The sequence below is a fragment of the Mercenaria mercenaria genome, chromosome 4, assembly GCF_021730395.1.
Source record: "Mercenaria mercenaria strain notata chromosome 4, MADL_Memer_1, whole genome shotgun sequence".
In the NCBI taxonomy this organism is placed as follows: domain Eukaryota; kingdom Metazoa; phylum Mollusca; class Bivalvia; order Venerida; family Veneridae; genus Mercenaria; species Mercenaria mercenaria.
Genome location: NC_069364.1, coordinates 83995702 through 84013299, shown reverse-complemented (window position 1 = coordinate 84013299; position 17598 = coordinate 83995702). Strand labels below are relative to the sequence as shown.

General features: G+C 33.8%; 1 protein-coding gene across 3 annotated transcripts in view; it reads left to right on the top strand.

The window, feature by feature from the left end:
• Positions 1-17598, top strand: part of LOC123552330 (dorsal-ventral patterning tolloid-like protein 1) — a 296660-nt gene that overhangs the window by 207658 nt on the left and 71404 nt on the right. The window contains exon 1 of one of the 3 annotated variants that reach the window (XM_045341903.2): positions 15610-15923. The exons of the other annotated variants lie outside the window; for them this stretch is intronic. The gene's annotated coding sequence lies outside the window, so the exon portion shown is untranslated. Of the gene's footprint in view, positions 1-15609; positions 15924-17598 lie in introns of those variants that run through there. 3 annotated transcript variants of the gene reach the window in all.

Below are 17598 nucleotides of genomic sequence, written 5' to 3'. Positions count from 1 at the left end.
ACTAATGTAAATATTGTATATTTACTAGTTAGTTGTTAAATATAAAGAAATTAACTGTTTTATATGTAATTACCATGGTTATAACTTTATTTCAGATCCAGTCAATGACAGCTTGCTGTTTGCCTTTTTCTGTTCGTACTGTTTTGCTTAAACAGCTACGGAATTAGTCATAAAACGTGTAAATAATATTTAGGAATTTAGGAACAGTAATCATAAATGTCCTTTATATCATAAGTTAACATTTATATAAAGTCGTTTTTCTGCCGCAGAAACTCTTAACATTTCCTCTGGTTCAACATTAATATCTAAATCAGCTAAGCTTGTTATACAGCTGTTCCTGCAGTTTAATCAGTCTATGAAATAAATTGATTCAGAGTGAAAATTCTTTCCTATGAAACTCTGAATTTGACTTTAAATTAATTAATCTAAACTAATTTCAGATAGTACTGTTATTATATTAGAAGAAGTACATTGTGCAGACTATATTTAACGTAATTGTGGTTATGAATAATGTGAATTACATGTTAATAAGAAGTTACACCAGTTTCCCTGAAAAGAACTTAGATAAGCCCCCTGATGAAAATGATCATGTTTTACTAGTTTATTTCACAGCGTACTCAATGTTACAGTTAGCAGTATCTCTCTAAGAAATGAGGGTGGATGGAGCCGCAACTGTTCGTTACAAGAACATGGACTTTACACAGAAATGCCTAAATATAATAGGAAGCCCTTTGGGTTTAGGCACTGGATAATTTAGTATGAATATTTTCGATAGCTTTAAACAAATATTAGTACATTGAATAGCTTTAAACTTAATAATTTACTAGGACAAACTATTTTTCGAATTATTTTAGTATTTCCCTAACAGATCTGGAAATGTTTAGATATCTGTCTGCTCAAATCAGCATAATAATTTATGTTAAATTATCATTCGATCATCTGTTTTGACGCTCATGAGTTTTGGCGCCCTTATTTATTTTGCTGTCAAATAGGTATAAGTGACCTTTTATGATGCCAAATTTCACACGTTTGCAAAGCAGGCATTATTTTACCTTGCTCAAATAAAACATTAATGCATTCAACAGATTTACAGTAAGATTATATTATTTTTTCATACTTTGGTGTATTTTTGTGTCTTTTTAATAATGCAAAAATATCCAATCCTTTAAAAGCCTAATTCTTACAAGAGCAACTGGTCAGGAATTCAGATCTTGGTTTTCTCTTTCCCTCAGCTATTTTTTCAAAGTCACAAGACAGTTCTTTGACTGAAATTTTGAATAAATTTTAGATTTTTCACTCTCCTGTAGGCTATACACCTTGTATCATTTGAAAACATTAAATTAATTTAGTTGAATATGGTTTTGCTGCTCTTTGTCAAATCTTGTTGTAAATAAAGAAGGTCATGTTTCTAATAGGTTTTCACTGAAAGTACTAAAGTTAGAGCTGTTAGAAAGGGTTATATATTTTTGTGTCCTCACTGTTTTGATAATGAATGACTGCTATCAACAATATGTAAAGTGAATAAAAAAGATCACATTTTACAAAGAAATAGCAAAACCGTCACTTAAAAAGATTAATATTAATTTGTTTATTGTCATTTTAAGTTTCAAGTCTCAACTGCATTCACATAGAATTATACCAGCCAAATATGATTTTGGCCATATAGGCTCCAGAAAAGTGAAGTTTTGGTTAAGAGAGCCAGCCAATCAAAAGGCGTCATTTCTCATGAGCCTTAAAAATATGGATATCTCGATGGTCGGTCAGCAATAATACAAACATTGACCCCTTTTTGCCCACAAAATTCACAAAACAGGAATAAAATAAAGGGAGACATGCCATAGTTTATAACAACACTATTTATTTGTTTAATTTATCTATATTATCTAATGAAATACATGTCAGACTGCTTAAGGGCGTCAAAACTAATGACTCTAGGATATGTACTGTTTTTCTTGCAGTGTATAGGACGTAAGACGTGTGGACGCTTTTGTTCCGAAATTTTGCAACATTGATTATGGAAATTAGCTTTAAACGAATAGGAAAGTGTAAAATCTTATCAAGATTGTTGCATGTTAGAGTTAAATAACCGAACATTGCTATTGTTTTCTCGCGCGTCAACATCACTATGTCAGGATTGTTAATTGTATTCGAAGCATTAACGTCTTATCTTAAAAGGTATCAATTGTTTCAGCATGAACTTCACATATTAAGCAGCTGTTTTTTACACTTTACGATGTGTGTGTGATGGGGTGGGGGTGGGGGTGCTTTATATATAATTAAAGGAAGAGCATACGTGTGTTAAGCTGGAGATACTCGCGTTCAAGTTTTTAGACATGTGTGTTCCATGGCAAATCATAAAAATACAACGATTTACAGTCCTACGAATCAAAAGGAAAATGTGGATCATAGACCCTAATATCTTTCAACAGTTGTCTTGTTCAGTAAGAGAAAATGTAGTTTTTTGCACCCGCGTACATAGTACTTGACAGTTTGGTTGTCGATATAGAGAGATTGCAAGTTTTGTTCGGGAAACACAAGCAAAGGTCTCACACGGATGCTATTTCAAACAGAAATGAAACATTGATTGGTGACATTTAAAAGTTTAATTTTTTTTTCGCGAGACTTGCTTTTAAAGTTTCTTTAATCGATATGGACATGACCTCTTTCCTAACTTTCCAAACATGGACACAAAATGTTGCCGTACTGGAATTGCTTTAATCAGGTAATCAGTTTTCTTAAATATTGTCATGTTTTAGAGGAGAAAGGAGGATATTTTTTCGTTTTTAGTCTCATTTTATATTTACTGATTACATGACATGTACATATATATGTTTATGCGGATCATATTTTTTTTGCAAACATTTCCTCTTTACATCCAATTGAAACAGCCCCCACCCACACAAACTAGATCTATTCATTGAAGATCTATATATACTTCCATTTCTACTGATACTTTCCTAACTTGTATAGAAGCTATAAGTCGTATGTAAAAGGAAACAAAACGCTACAATACATGTTTGTTGACAGATAGATTACAAAACGGGCAAGCTAATTATGGTCACATATTAAGCAGCTGCTTTTTACACTTTACGATGTGTGTGTGTGGTGGGGTGGGGGTGGGGGTGCTTTAAAGGAAGAGCATACGTGTGTTAAGCTGGAGATACTATTTTATCAGCAAAAAAAATGAAAGAAACAACAACAGATTTATGGTTGATTGACTTATATACTTTTGTTTTACATATCATACCTTTCGATACCATTGCGAGCGTAAGGGATTCATCTCTTGGTGAATGTCATACATGTTTTGGACATGGCCTAGCTTGACACTGAAGTTTGTTAAAAGAAAACAAGAGATTATTACTTACTTTAAGTAGAAAAATAATCGAAACCGTACATACAAACAGTTTACATTGGTTGTTCTGTAGAGTTTATTGCACTTCGGCTGTAGCAGCCTTCGATTGTTAGAACATCTTTTTTGCAGTTTACCTGTGATGTGAACGAACACTGATTTCGAACTCTGGTCTGATTTATCGCCTGAATAAACTAGATGAGCCGTGCCATGGGAAAACCAACATAGTGGGTATGCGATCAGCATGGATCCAGACCAGCCTGCGCATCCGCGCAGTCTGGTCAGGCTCCATGCTGTTCGCTTTTAAAGCCTATTGGAATTGGAGAAACTATTAGCGAACAGCATGGATCCTGACCAGACTGCGCGGATGCGCAGGCTGGTCTGGATCCATGCTGGTCGCATACCCACTATGTTGGTTTTCTCATGGCACGGCTCAGATGTTGATAAATCTATCTACGACTAAGTTTTTCTTAACATATTGAGTTTCATTTGATATAATCTGATAAGCAAATATGGATCTTCTTCTAGTCAGTATTAGTTTAACCACATGTAGTTCGTCATCTGGCAGATCCGCGCGCTGTTTTTCTAACGCATGCGTTTTGTTATGTCAGTAGGGAAATATACTTTTCACATATTTATAACTTTCGCAGCATAAAATGATTGATGATGATAATTTGTTACCCACTAGAGCGTTCATCTATGACAATGATAATCAAACAATCTACTAACTCTGCAACCTGTGTATGAAAACATATACGCAAACTAGAAATGTGTCCATGGGACACAGATGCCCCCACTACATGATATTAAAATGACAAATTTTTCCTGGGTCAGGGGCCATAACTCCTACAATACTGACTGAATCCGGACGCGAAACCCCAGGTGCACAACTACACATGCTGACCAACATTCCTGTAAACTTTGGTGACTCTAGGTCAAATATTTTTGGAGCTACGCGTGACACAACATTAAAATGACCAATTTCTAACTAAGTCAGGGGCCATAACTCCTACACGACTGAATGAATCCGGACGCGAAACCCCATGTGCACAATTGCACATGCTGACCATCATTTCTGTAAACTTTGGTGACTCTAGTTCAAATACTTTTGGAGCTACGCACGACACAACCTTAAAATGACCAATATTTTACTAAGTCAGGGGTCATAACTCCTACAAGACTGGATGAATCTGGACGCGAAATCCCAGGTGCACAACTACACATGCTGACCAACATTCCTGTAAAGTTTTGTGACTCTATGTCAAATACTTTTGGAGCTAGGCGCAACACAACACTAAAATGACCCATTTTTACAAAGTCAGGGGCAATAACTCCTACATGACTGAATGAATCCGGACGCAAAACCCCAGGTGCACAACTACACATGCTGATAAACATTCCTGTAAAGTTTTGTGACTCTACGTCAAATACTTTTGGAGCTAGGCGCGACACAACATTCTAGGAAGGACGGACGGACGGACGGACGGAAGGACGGACGGACAAGGGCAAATCTATATGCTACCCCCTCCCCCCAAAAACATGGGGGCATAAAAGTGTTCCCCTTTACAGATGTTGTATTGGTCTCTATTGAGTGTTTTCTATTTTTCGGGTTTACAGATCGGGTCATGTGGAAACCCCACTATCCGTTTTGCAACGAAGGAAATATATTGCACAGCGAAGACTTCCTCCGAGTACTGCGTAATTCTGACTCTGAGTGCCGACAATTCTAGTTTTATTATGTTAGCGGAAATTCGCCGTGTCACTTCGAATAATAACTTGACGGAACTCCAAGTCGAAATTATATAGATAACTCTATATAATATATCGGTACTTTATGGCTGCTCCGCGCGTCCGGGTCGAAGTTCCTTGAAGAATCCTTTAAGATAATTGTAGATTCGTCCCGTAGTCGCTCGAAAAATTCCGTCAAGTGCCGCGGCAACAAAGGAAATCAATACTGGTGTGTATTCCACTAACTGAATTTCATCTCCTCGAGTCACTCAATGGATTTCCTCATAAATACTCGGAGTCCAAAAGCGAAATTCATTGACTCGGCGAAAGTTCGAGTCGGAGACTTACTAGGGAATCGATCCTACCGAGTTTCGTCGCGAACGAAAATCGGGATCAATCCCACTACGGTAACATGCGATATACCGAATGAGATATATACTTTCGAATTAAAAAAGGTGTACTTCCGGCACGTGCACAGAGCGTTTGACTTTGGATATTTTAGAAGAATACGTTTTTTTCTTGTGCCTAATAAGCGTTCACATAACTTGTCTGAACCGCAACGTCTTGCACATCAGTACAAATATGGATATATGGTATATATAAACGTAGTGTACACTTGTAAATAAAAGCACCTAGTGAGCTAAGTTCATTTAAATACATATACTTTTCCGGAGGGTACACCTATCCAAGAGGCTTAAATTACCTGTAATACAATACAATATTGTATTACTTTTATCCTCCTATACAATCTACTTTTAACTTCTTGTACAGGCGCGCAGCTGCACATAATACTCGCAGAGAGGAGTGTTGCAGTATAAATAGATAGATAAATATGGGCAGTGTTGTTTTTAAATTGATAGGGAATCGATCCTACGCGTAGCGACAAAAATCGGGATCGATCCCTCTACGGTAATATGCGATATACCGAATGAGATATTTACTACCGAATTAAAAAGTGTGTCCTTCCGTGCTGTAAGTAGACAGTTCTTTTCAAATGTTATGGGATGAGTTGAAGTCGGATCGATTTTTGATTGAGGCAGTGCCTTATTTCATACTACTAGTTTTGGTCGTCCTCTGAGGATCGAGGATAACGGGGTGTTCCGATTGAGCTGATCTGTACGTCAGATTGTTAAACAATAATATTTTTATCAAGCGAGCTGGTTGGCATTTTCAGCCTCAGTTCTGTACAGCTGATGATACAAGGTCGGTAAATTTACATCTTTATAAGTAATATGCTTCCCATCATATTGAATAAAAAAAAGGGAACCGATTATCCAACGTTATATTGATTATATTGTAACAATGCATATAACCTTCCAATTGTGTAGATGACTGCATCAGTAATTACATATATTGTTTATGTTAGATTTTCCCCCGGCTATTTTCTTAACAGACTGAGACAGAATTCGGAGGGAAGTTAATATAATAGTATGTTTAACAACCAAAACCGAATATGATTCTTTGTGAAACTAAAACGAGTGTCAAATGACTTGCCTGTAGCCCGACGAGTAGCAAAATATAATGATAAAAATATTCAACATTCCTTTATTCAACAAAAGACGTGATCATACCTGATAAATGCCTTCAGAAGTTTAAATACATTACATGTAATAAAGCGCTTTTTGTATGACGAACCCATATGCGTTAAGAAGAGCTCATTGATACTGGTGCTGACAGTTTTGTATGTGGGATCGGCAATAATTTGAATAATCGGTTAACAGTTACCAGTTACTGTTAACATCGTTTAGCACACACACGGAAGGGTGAGATAGATTCTGTGGCTACATTTTGATCTCTTGAAATTCCCCTTTCCTATCCATCAATGTCAGGATTTTGACCACAGACTAGTTGTTAAGTCTAGGAAGTCGTGATTTACGATTTTAGATATTTGTACAAAAGAAAAACAAATCATTTTGCATCTGAAGAATAATATAGCTGACTTTAAAGCAAACGCATATTTCTTTATGTTTTATGTAATAGACATAAGAATCCGATTACTGGAACAAAGCAATATATTTACATAATAAATTAGAGATGGTACCTAAAAATTTTAAATTCATCTTCACAGATTTTTTTCAGAGTGAAATGATAGTTAAGTGCACCAATTTACCAAATATATTTATGGTTTTCCTCTTCTCCGTGTCAAAAATAGAAATATTTGATATCTAAAAATGACTTTCTCAAAATATCTGAAGCAAAATGGACAACTTTTGTATTGACCGTTTTACAAAGATTTTAGGACTTCCCCAATTATAGTCTATATCAAAAGCTCCCACAGCTAAATAAATTCAATAGAGTATAATGTAAGTTTAATCTACTTTCAACATTTTGAAAGAGCCTATACTGAACTTCCTTTTGTCTCTCAATAAAGTCAAATTCCAAGACTAGCCAAGAGTCTAAAACGCTTGAAAAAATTCTGAGTGAAAGAGAAGGACATGCTCTTTATTATAAGCTTAACAAAACCATACCAAAAATGTACCTTAAAGAAGTTATCAAAGATTTTATATTGTAAACAAACCCCTACACCATTTTATAGTGGACGCAACTTGACCCCGATGGTTGACCTTTGCATTATAATACATAATGAGGCACAACCTATTATTGAAAAGGAGTGTACGTAAAAAACGAGCTGCACGAGAAAAAGGAAATATAAATTTGTGTAAATATAAATTATTGTATTGAAAGGTTTTAACTGATCAAATGTAATTATATATACGTTGATACTGCACTGTATACAAACAAATTCCATATAAAAATACACGGCTACCCTAAGCACCCTTGATTTCTATAATGAAATAATCGATATGAATAATCAGCCTAAGGTCAACCATCGCGGTCAAGTTGCGACTACTATACCATCAATATTTTCCACTCATGAATGCACACAATTCAGGTGATAATTGTTGATATATTTGTAAATGAGAGGCCCCAACAAAAACTTTTTTTCAAGTTTTGTAAATAGTATAAGTTTTAAATTAATGTTGATATCTGAAATTATCTGATTACTTTGTTTTCAACAATAAATTAAACACCTTTTAGTTTGTTTAGGGTATTTGACCTGTAACGAAAATCATCAAATATGCTTTTTCAGCATTTATTCGTTTTTCAAGGAAAGCAAATGATCGTGCTAGTTCCCTCCAGAGAATGTTTAAATTGAGAATTGCTTAAAATACATTACATAGAGTCATTACCTATCAGCTACCTTAACATGTAGTAATTACAACCACTACCTTAAACCATTGTAATTACAATGTATATTTGACGACAATGATTTTTTGTGTTACCAATTTAACTTTTTTGTTATTTCTCATTGTTGGATATATACATTTTACATTTTGATATATAAATGTTGTGTAAACCAATGTATCACCATTGAGAACAATAAATAAATAATTTTTGCTAAAAGATCAAAACTTAATAACGTTTCTTAATGTCGTTAATTTTCTTCAAAGGAATGTATGCATTATTCTATATAATCTTCATGCATTACTAAACTTTCTGTCAGGGCCTCACTACAACTTACTAAATAACTGTCAGTGTAAGTCATGAGAAAAGCGTGCATATTGTATATTGAATACAAAGGGATTTAAACAAATTAGGTCATATTTTGTCTGTCTGATAAGTTGTTTGAAAAGGGACCTATCTGATTTTTCTTTCACTTTTGATCAATGTTTAATGTTAGCTTCAGTTTATTGGTCAATTCAGAGTTGTCCCCCTTTGATTTATTTGGTTAGGTACCATCTCTACATAATTAAAGATTAGAACATTATTTAAAGATCATATTGTTAGACAAGAACCCAAGAAGGATACTGGGCAAATAATGTATGTTCGAGATTATGGTCATTGTAGATTGACGTAAACGTTTTATCAATATCTTTTCCGGGTTGTTAAAATCTGATTCGACATAAGCTTTCGGACGAAAATCAGATCTTTTAGTCTGTAATGTATAAAGTTACATACAGAAGGCAAATGCATATTATCTGTATTTATCTTTTTACATTGACATAGCAAAAATAATTATAACCTTTAATAAGAACTAGTATTGTACGGTTGTGCACCGAAAGAATCTTGAATTACAGCTAGTTCTAGATTCGTTAAAGTTTGTGTTTGTATATCAAAGTATTTAATAACATACTTTAACATGCGGTCCACAGAGTTACAATATATATTAGTTGAATAAAACGAAATCTCTTTTAAATTGCCTAGGTTTTATGTATTAAGGTCGACTGAATCCAAATTGAACGTGCTAACCTTGAACACGGTAGGATTGTATCGTCTCCGCAGTATATCTTGATTTCAGAATATGTAAATCTGTATTAGACATGACATTGATGGCTTTCTGAGAGTAATAGCTGAGCACTTCGTAACTAACGTGTTACATGCTTAAATGAACATCGACATTCACGGCCAGATCACTTGTCTCTTCGGGTCATTAGCTGCTCGTGATGATGCCTGTGTGACTGCAGATGGCAATCATGATAAGGATAGCTTAGGAAGGTTATGTCTAGCCTCCTAAATAGCTCACCGAAAACAGACATTTCCTATGCATACTATCAACAGGTCTAACAGGTTGGGGGCGGTTGCTAAATCAATAGTCATGTCAAGAGATTATTCAGCGAACAAAATGTTAGAGATAACTGAAATCTAATGTTTTCATACTTTTATTCTGTTCTTAGACTTCAAAATGTTTTTAAACATGCAAACGAAGTACATGTCTTGAGATAATGCTTATAACAGTGTCTTACACTTGATGGTCACAATCTGCATCGGCCAAGAGGATTTCTGTTGGTCACTGATTTTGCTCAGTGGTATAACTTTCAGTATTTCGTAATGTGTCTGGAAGAAGACTGCATAGTTTATAACACAAATAAGAAAATGAAGCAAGAATATCTTAATTCTAATTTCTTTGTTAAATTACTAGATCAGTTTTGTTCGATTTGGACCAATGAAAGTGCCTTTTATAAGATTTGATAATTATTTTTACCTGGATACTTTGACTGAATATTTCATCTGAATATTTTTGAACCTTAAGTATATTAATCGGTTCAAAAATCGGCACTATTTAGAATATTTTATCTTTACGCTTGATATTGTATTTGTATGAAGAACGATAATGTGTCTGCTTGTTTGTCATAAACTTGTTATGTTGATAAATCATCTAGATCAATTAAATAATCTTATTTTATGTGCTTTATTCTATGGGCACAAACTACTTTCAGAACTATTTTAGTGTGTTGAAATATAAATTTTAGCTTTACTATGTGTACTTTCAGTGATTTTAGACGTTACCTTTGAATGTATGGAAAATGTAAATGCTAGTTTGTTACTGTTTAACCAAGTAATTTCGTGAGCCGTCTGAGGACGGGTAGGTGTAGCCTCCATGCGAGAGCATTATCGAAATACTGAGAACGTGTTTATTCATAATCGTATTGAGTAGGGATGTTTTAGAATTAAATTTCGGAATAATTTGAATATTTTCTATGAAGTCATAGTGATGTAAATCATTAAATATCCGTGCCATACCATATGTTTCCGGTTTCATATAACATAGATCGAACATCGCTTTTTATTTGCTTGTTCAAGCCAGAAACATTGTTAGGACAGGCATTTCGTGTATTCATTCACCATAATAGTCGGACTATCATCCAGTCATTCCCTCTGTCTGAGTGTGCCGTGTCTCGGAAGTAATGTTCCCAATACTCGTAATAAAACCATCGTTGAGTCTAAGTAATAATGCTGTTTAACGAAATTCGCTAGTGTATAAGGGGTGTTACACATTTAATAAACAATCCTGGAAAGACAATAAAACAGTGTCTCTTTACTTTGCTTGTTGTGGATTAATCCTTCCAGAGGACATTCTTATAAATGTTATTACCTAAACAAAAATCAAAGCTAATACGTGCATGTATGGTTGTAACAGTGTTCTCGTTAATTGCATTTTCAAATTAAGCGTGCCATAAAACAAGAAAATATAATACATTAATTAATTCAATGAAAGGTTTCTAATTAAAAATTATCCAACAAATATGTATGTTTATTATTTATTAATTTGAATTATTTGTTCCAGTTAGTTTGTATACGAATGTGTATCGTCTATTGTCCAGAGAATATGAACACATAATTTAGATAAGGAAACTGTATGCAATGATTCGTAGATAATAGAAGTATAGGAAATTCGGATGTTCAACAGGCTGCTGATGTTGAATTCTGATTCAGCAAATTGCTTCGGCAAGCTTTTCTGTTTGTATTTTAGTATGTTTACCTCAACATTGTATTCCGTCTGTAATGCATCAAGGCTTACACGCACGGATGGAACTTAAAAAAGAGAGTTTTAACAACCACTTTTTGGAATCATATGATGTTCCTTAATTACTGTGGTCGAGAAATTAATACAGTTTTGTAAGAGTCATCAAAACTACATTACTGCGAATTAAACAGTTTTAGCACATCAACTAAGAAATAAGCAATGGGTAATGTGATGTGATTTGGCTAGTAACCAGAAATAAAGTCGTATTTCCCTAACATATATTTCCAAATGTACTTTAAGCTAGAAATTAGGTATTGTCATGACTATTGTTTCTCATAATACCAGCACCACTTTCACAGAGCCAATAGCCTACAAAGTCTGTTTTCAATATAGTTACAATGTAATGAGAAATAAATTAAATATCAAGACATTGCTGCTATATATAGAGACCGAAGAAATGTCGTTGAATTAACAAGATACTCAACTGACATAAATGCCGATGCTTTCATTTTTTGTGATCGTCCTTACCTACTTTTTACGTAATGTTAACATTTGTTATCTTCATGTTAAAGATAGAGATATATTTCTCTCAGCTGATATTTATGATTTTTGAGAAGAGGTTAAGATAGGATCGGCATTAATTTTCGTGCTTTATGTGTGTAGTGCTAAGGATAATATCGTTCATGTGTATATAATTACTTTTTCATAGCTTACAGTTGAAACATCCTCACATGTATCAGATGCTATCACTTGTAATATTTCTAACCAGCCTAGTCTGTCGTGATTGTAAGCTAATAGAGTAAATGTATTGAATGGTTTGCCGTTAAGTAGTCAGATCGGAAGGACCGATAGCAAACGGTTTTAACTGTTACCAGTATGCTATTCATTATGTGTTATTAGATGATATAAGAAATAAATTTTCATATTTTATCTCCCTGTTTTGACTTATAACTTAAACAACTAAAGTATGATTTCCAAAATTTAATGTATTAAAAGGAACCTGCAAGCTTTTCGGCCGAAGATGACAGTATTGATTTCTCCGTTCGTTAATCACATAAAGCGAATATCAAAGTCGCCAGACGTTTGGTTTTTATTATATTCCATGAAATTATTCTCTAACAAATTGAATCTATATTAATCATTTTAGAATAAGCTTTGATGTTTCGCTTTCTGTGCGAGTGTTTTGTTTCAAAACTAATTATATTGCAAATATTTAGATAAATGACTCTTTTGGATTAAATGACAAATGGAGTAATTATTGCCTAAATACATTTTTAGCTATACATCAATCATTCTTCCTGTCAGTCCGGCTGTCTGAGCGGACAAAATAGTACTTGTGCGAGTAGAAAACCGTAGTCAAAATCTTTCCATCGCGTTCACGTTTTCTGTTTATGTCGCTATATTAACAATGGGAGCATGGAAGCAACGATTGAATATGTAAAAGGTTACATAAATCCCAATTTGTAGTGTTTCATGAAATTGCTATGAGTGGCTTTTCATATCTACCATCCTAATCTTAAAATCCGTGTCCTTCTGTTGTCATGTCCGAATCACATTTCTGTTACTCTAAGTACGTTTAATTGCACTTATTTAAGAAGCAATACAACAACTTCATCACAGCATTGCAATGTATTGTGTACTTCTATCTTAGTCATTCATGGCTCACATTTGAATATATTTTAGAATTTAAAATGGAGTGAAAAGATATGGGTTTATCACATTACTATAGACAGTAATGGCATTTTGTTTTATCTGTTACCTACGGAGATGTTTATTAGTAGTACAATTATCAATGTAGGTAACACCAATATTACAACCTGTCCCAAAATCATGCAATATTTCTTTCTTCTCAACGACAAGTACTTGGGTCACAGATACTGTTTTCGTCTCTGCGGCTCGTCACGTGCAATTCTTCTACATGTGTGATATATTACTACTTCAGGAAATGTAATTTAAACATAATGACACTTGTTGATGAACAACGTTCTATGTAAGATGAATAGAAATTTATTCAGCAGAAAACAAGAAATATCTCAATTAAAGAGAAAAATGAGTCAACGGAAATTAAATTTTGTGTTCCCATGTTTTAATTATATGCTAGTTAAACTAATAGATCTTCAACTCAGTTATTCTGTGCTTGATTTATGAATTGGCACAAATGAGAAGAATTAATCACTTGCTTTTTTAAAAACAGTTTACTTGAAAATCTTTGCAAATGAAACGGGTTACTGAATTATGCTTCATGTATTTGAGCTTTAAAAATTTATGAAATTTGTTTAATTATTTTCATGTACCAATACAATTCAGTAATTGCAAATAAAAGTGACTTGTAAATGTTTTGAAACCCAGGGAATAGTTAGTTTCTAAGCATTATACGAAAGTACCTAAGTATCTGTTGATTCTCTTGTCATGCGTTATAGTTCTGTATATATTTCCATCAACATTGAGTGACTGTTTAGTATGTTATGATTTATCATCAAAAAGAAAATGTGGTCAAAGTTGTACAAAAGCATTTTAAAAGATCAAGTAGAGCTACTTGTTCTGCGTTTTACATATTCTGCATCTATCTAATGTTGACAAATGAGTATTTCGGTAAAAGAGGCTTCAGTACAAGGAGCCTTCCGCGGCATGTTTCAAGTGTCTAGGTCTGTTTAGTGAAATATTTGAATTTATTAGTTTGTTGGGTTTTTTTTGCTGACTACAAATAATCGCACTGATACCAAAAGACTTAAAATCTGCATATTATTGTATGACATGAATAAATTTGTTGTGAACTTGTGTCCATGCTGAAATGTGTGTGTGTGCGTGTGTGCGTGTGTGTGTTCGGGTTTAACGTCTTTTTCAACAAAAAGACTCAACAAATTAATTCAAGTCATACAACAATATGCAGATTTTAAGTCTGTTGGTATCAGTGATTATTTATAGTCAGCAAAAAACCAACAAACTAATAAATTGAATTAATACTTTTTTGGAGTATGGATACATTGTCTCGTGTTGTCTGATAAATATAACCAGAAGTCTTACGAAATTGTACGGATTTAGACTGAAGAAGTTTCTTGTAATAAAAAATCACACATCATGTATAAAATTATATTTCTAGAGAGACGATGAAATGAATTTAACCCTTACCCTGCTAAATTTCTAAAATGAAATGGTCCATCATTCAATTTGGTCAGTACCATTTATTATTCGAAGGGGAGTTCACTGAAAATTTACTGGCTGAATAGTCGTGCAGGTTGATCTTGGTCTGCACTGGTCACAAAGGCAGAATAACTTGCCACCAGCAGGCTGATCTTGGTCTGCACTGGTCGCAAAGGCAGAATCACTTGCAACCAGCAGGCTGATCCTGGTCTGCACTGGTCGCAAAGGCAGAAACACTTGCTACCAGCAGGCTGATCCTGGTCTGCACTGGTCGCAATGGCAGAATCACTTGCCTCCAGCAGGCTGACCTTGGTCTTCACTGGTCGCAAAGGCAGAATCACTTGCCACCAGCAGGCTAATCTTGGTCTGCACTGGCCGCAAAGGCAGAATCACTTGCCACCAGCAGGCTTAAGGTTAATCACCATATAGCAGACACTATGGAACTGGTGACATTTTTTATCATGTATATAGATGTTATATGATGCATCTTTAAATACAGTAACAAGTAAGCAGCAAATTCCAAATACGAGCTCTAATATTCTATCGAAATCTGACACTGTAATTGCTTACCAGTCACAGATGCAATGCGCCTAATTGCAATTTCGCATGCAAACTTATATAATAAAACAATCACATTTAATAACACATAGTCTTGCGTAAATAGTTACAGGTAACACATACAAATGTACTTTGACTGTGAACTAATATTTCTAGACTATCACTTTCAAAATAACAAGAGCAACAACAATAATATCTATTTAGCATGAGCTTTGTGATATGAAAAAGTCAAATTTGAGCAGGACTTGACAAAAATAACTTATTTTGCTATATTTAAACAAACATATCCTAAAACATAGAATAAAAGTTATTTGTTGTCGCGAAAAGGAAACATACTTCGTCACTCCAGAAATGCTGTCAGCAACGAAAATCGACAATCAACGCAGGAAACAAATGATTTTCTGCATCAAATATTTCTAATATTCATTCGCACAATAACGTTAGTTCTGATTCAGTGGTTAAGAAACGATTGCATGAGTCTATCCGTAGACATCCTAACTATCGCCAATAATTGCTTCTCTCCGTAGTGAACTCTAAGAGTGTGCTTGGGAGAAGTTTATTATTAGCACTACATAGCTACTTGAGATACGTTAGTCTGTTATTTTGATTACACGGAGAATGGGAAACACAGTATTTTCTTTATAGTTATCTTTGAGTAAGAAATGCGCAGATTCATTGTGAAATCTTGCACTACATGAAGATAGTTATGTGAAATTGCAATGCTTTAGGAATTACATCTACACAGAAATCTGTCAGACACTTCATAATTTGAACGGTATAATAAATGAATTGAATTCTGTTGTGTAAAAAATTGCGTTCATAGTGATCTACATACAAATCACAGGTTTCATAAGTGGAATATTTTTTCTATCTATATGGATTACTGGATATGTTACTGAGGTTTGTAGAAATTGTTTTTTTCTCTATTTGAGTTTAAAACTTATCTAATAAATATCAAAAACGATCACTAGGAAACAACCAAGTCAAATAATTTAATCTAGACTCTTCATGAGAGATAATGAACTGTGCAGTATCACTCAAGCCCCCACCCCCAGCACAGACTACGAATTATTAATGTAGAAATATTTCTTTATTTTATCATTACTTCAATGAGCAAGGGTGGATAAAACGTTTCTGTGTTTGAGAACAGAAAAGAATTTTAATTTCAAGTCTTCTAGCGTCTTTTGTAACTTCGATATAGTTTTAAACTCAGTTAACTGCACATTGACTTTTTCTCAGTCGCAAAGAATTCAAGGTGATCTACAGTTTAGCAGAACTGAGTCACTAAACTGCTTGTGTGCATTCTTTTTGATGTATGTAAATGTTAGCGTGCAATATTGCGATACAATTTTGTTAGAACTTGGCTAGATTACCAATCTTTTTTAAATATTTATTCTTTACATTAATTTTTAATACGACATTCATTTCAAGATTAATACCGAGTATGACTATGCGATTTGCAAGTCAATGCAGAAAATAAAACTATTGCGATATCTATGCCAAGGATTTTCACAGTTTTCCATGTTGCTAATATTTCTCAGGTAGTTTAAACATTATACTGTTTAGCAACGAGGTTAGGAGAAATGAGGTACCGAAGTTTCTCAATTCAGTAAGATAGGTAAAGATGTTTTGGCAGTTTGGCAAGTATGACATATTGGCACAATTAGCGTTGATTCTTAGAACGAATTAAACAAATAATACCTCTGTAACTAGCAGGTGTTACTCCTTAGCATTTTTTATATTTTGTTAAATGTAAGCATATTGAATGTTATTTAGTAGAAAAATCATAGTAATTCTCGGGAATTCCTCCCCCATTCGCACACCACGTGTTGTTACTGGTAAGAATAGCAATATTAAATCACCCTGATGAGACAAATTAAGGACACATAAGTCTTAGTATTAAAAGTTTTTGTCAGTTTTATTCATCTTAGGTGGTCTACAGCGCACGAAAACATACTCTTATTTCAGCTTTAATTATGCCATACCATATGTTTCCTGTTTCTTTTAACCATTTTCAAACAACTACGTCTACATAAATAACGAAACATAATATTATTCTTTCTGTCGCAAATACTTTTGAATTGATACAATTAAGGAGGAAGGACGATCAAGAAAAAAACCCAGTGACTTGATGTAAAAGGCTCATAATGCCTTTGTTTAAAATGCTTTCATTTCTTGTTAAATCCTATTTCTGAAAATTATTTTCTATTTCCTTTGTCAAAGGTTTGAATATTGCTGAATATACTAGAATGTTTTATTGACTCTTTTGTTTTTATTACCTCCCTTTATGGCTCTAACTATAAAAGTTCATGTGTAATATTAAAAGTAATGTTTTACTAACCATGCACATGATGTAAGTACGCATAACATCTTTTTGGAAAGCTGTTTCATTTGTTTTTTTTTTTTCAGATCAAAATTTAAAGGATTATTGACCTTAAAGAGATGTGGTTAGAAATGTTAAATGACATTCAATTCTATGAAACAGTGAGAAATTTAAAATATTTTTGTGTAATAAAAGTTCTTTTTCTAAGAGTGTACACGCCATAGAATCCGTTTTAATTACCATGGAACATTA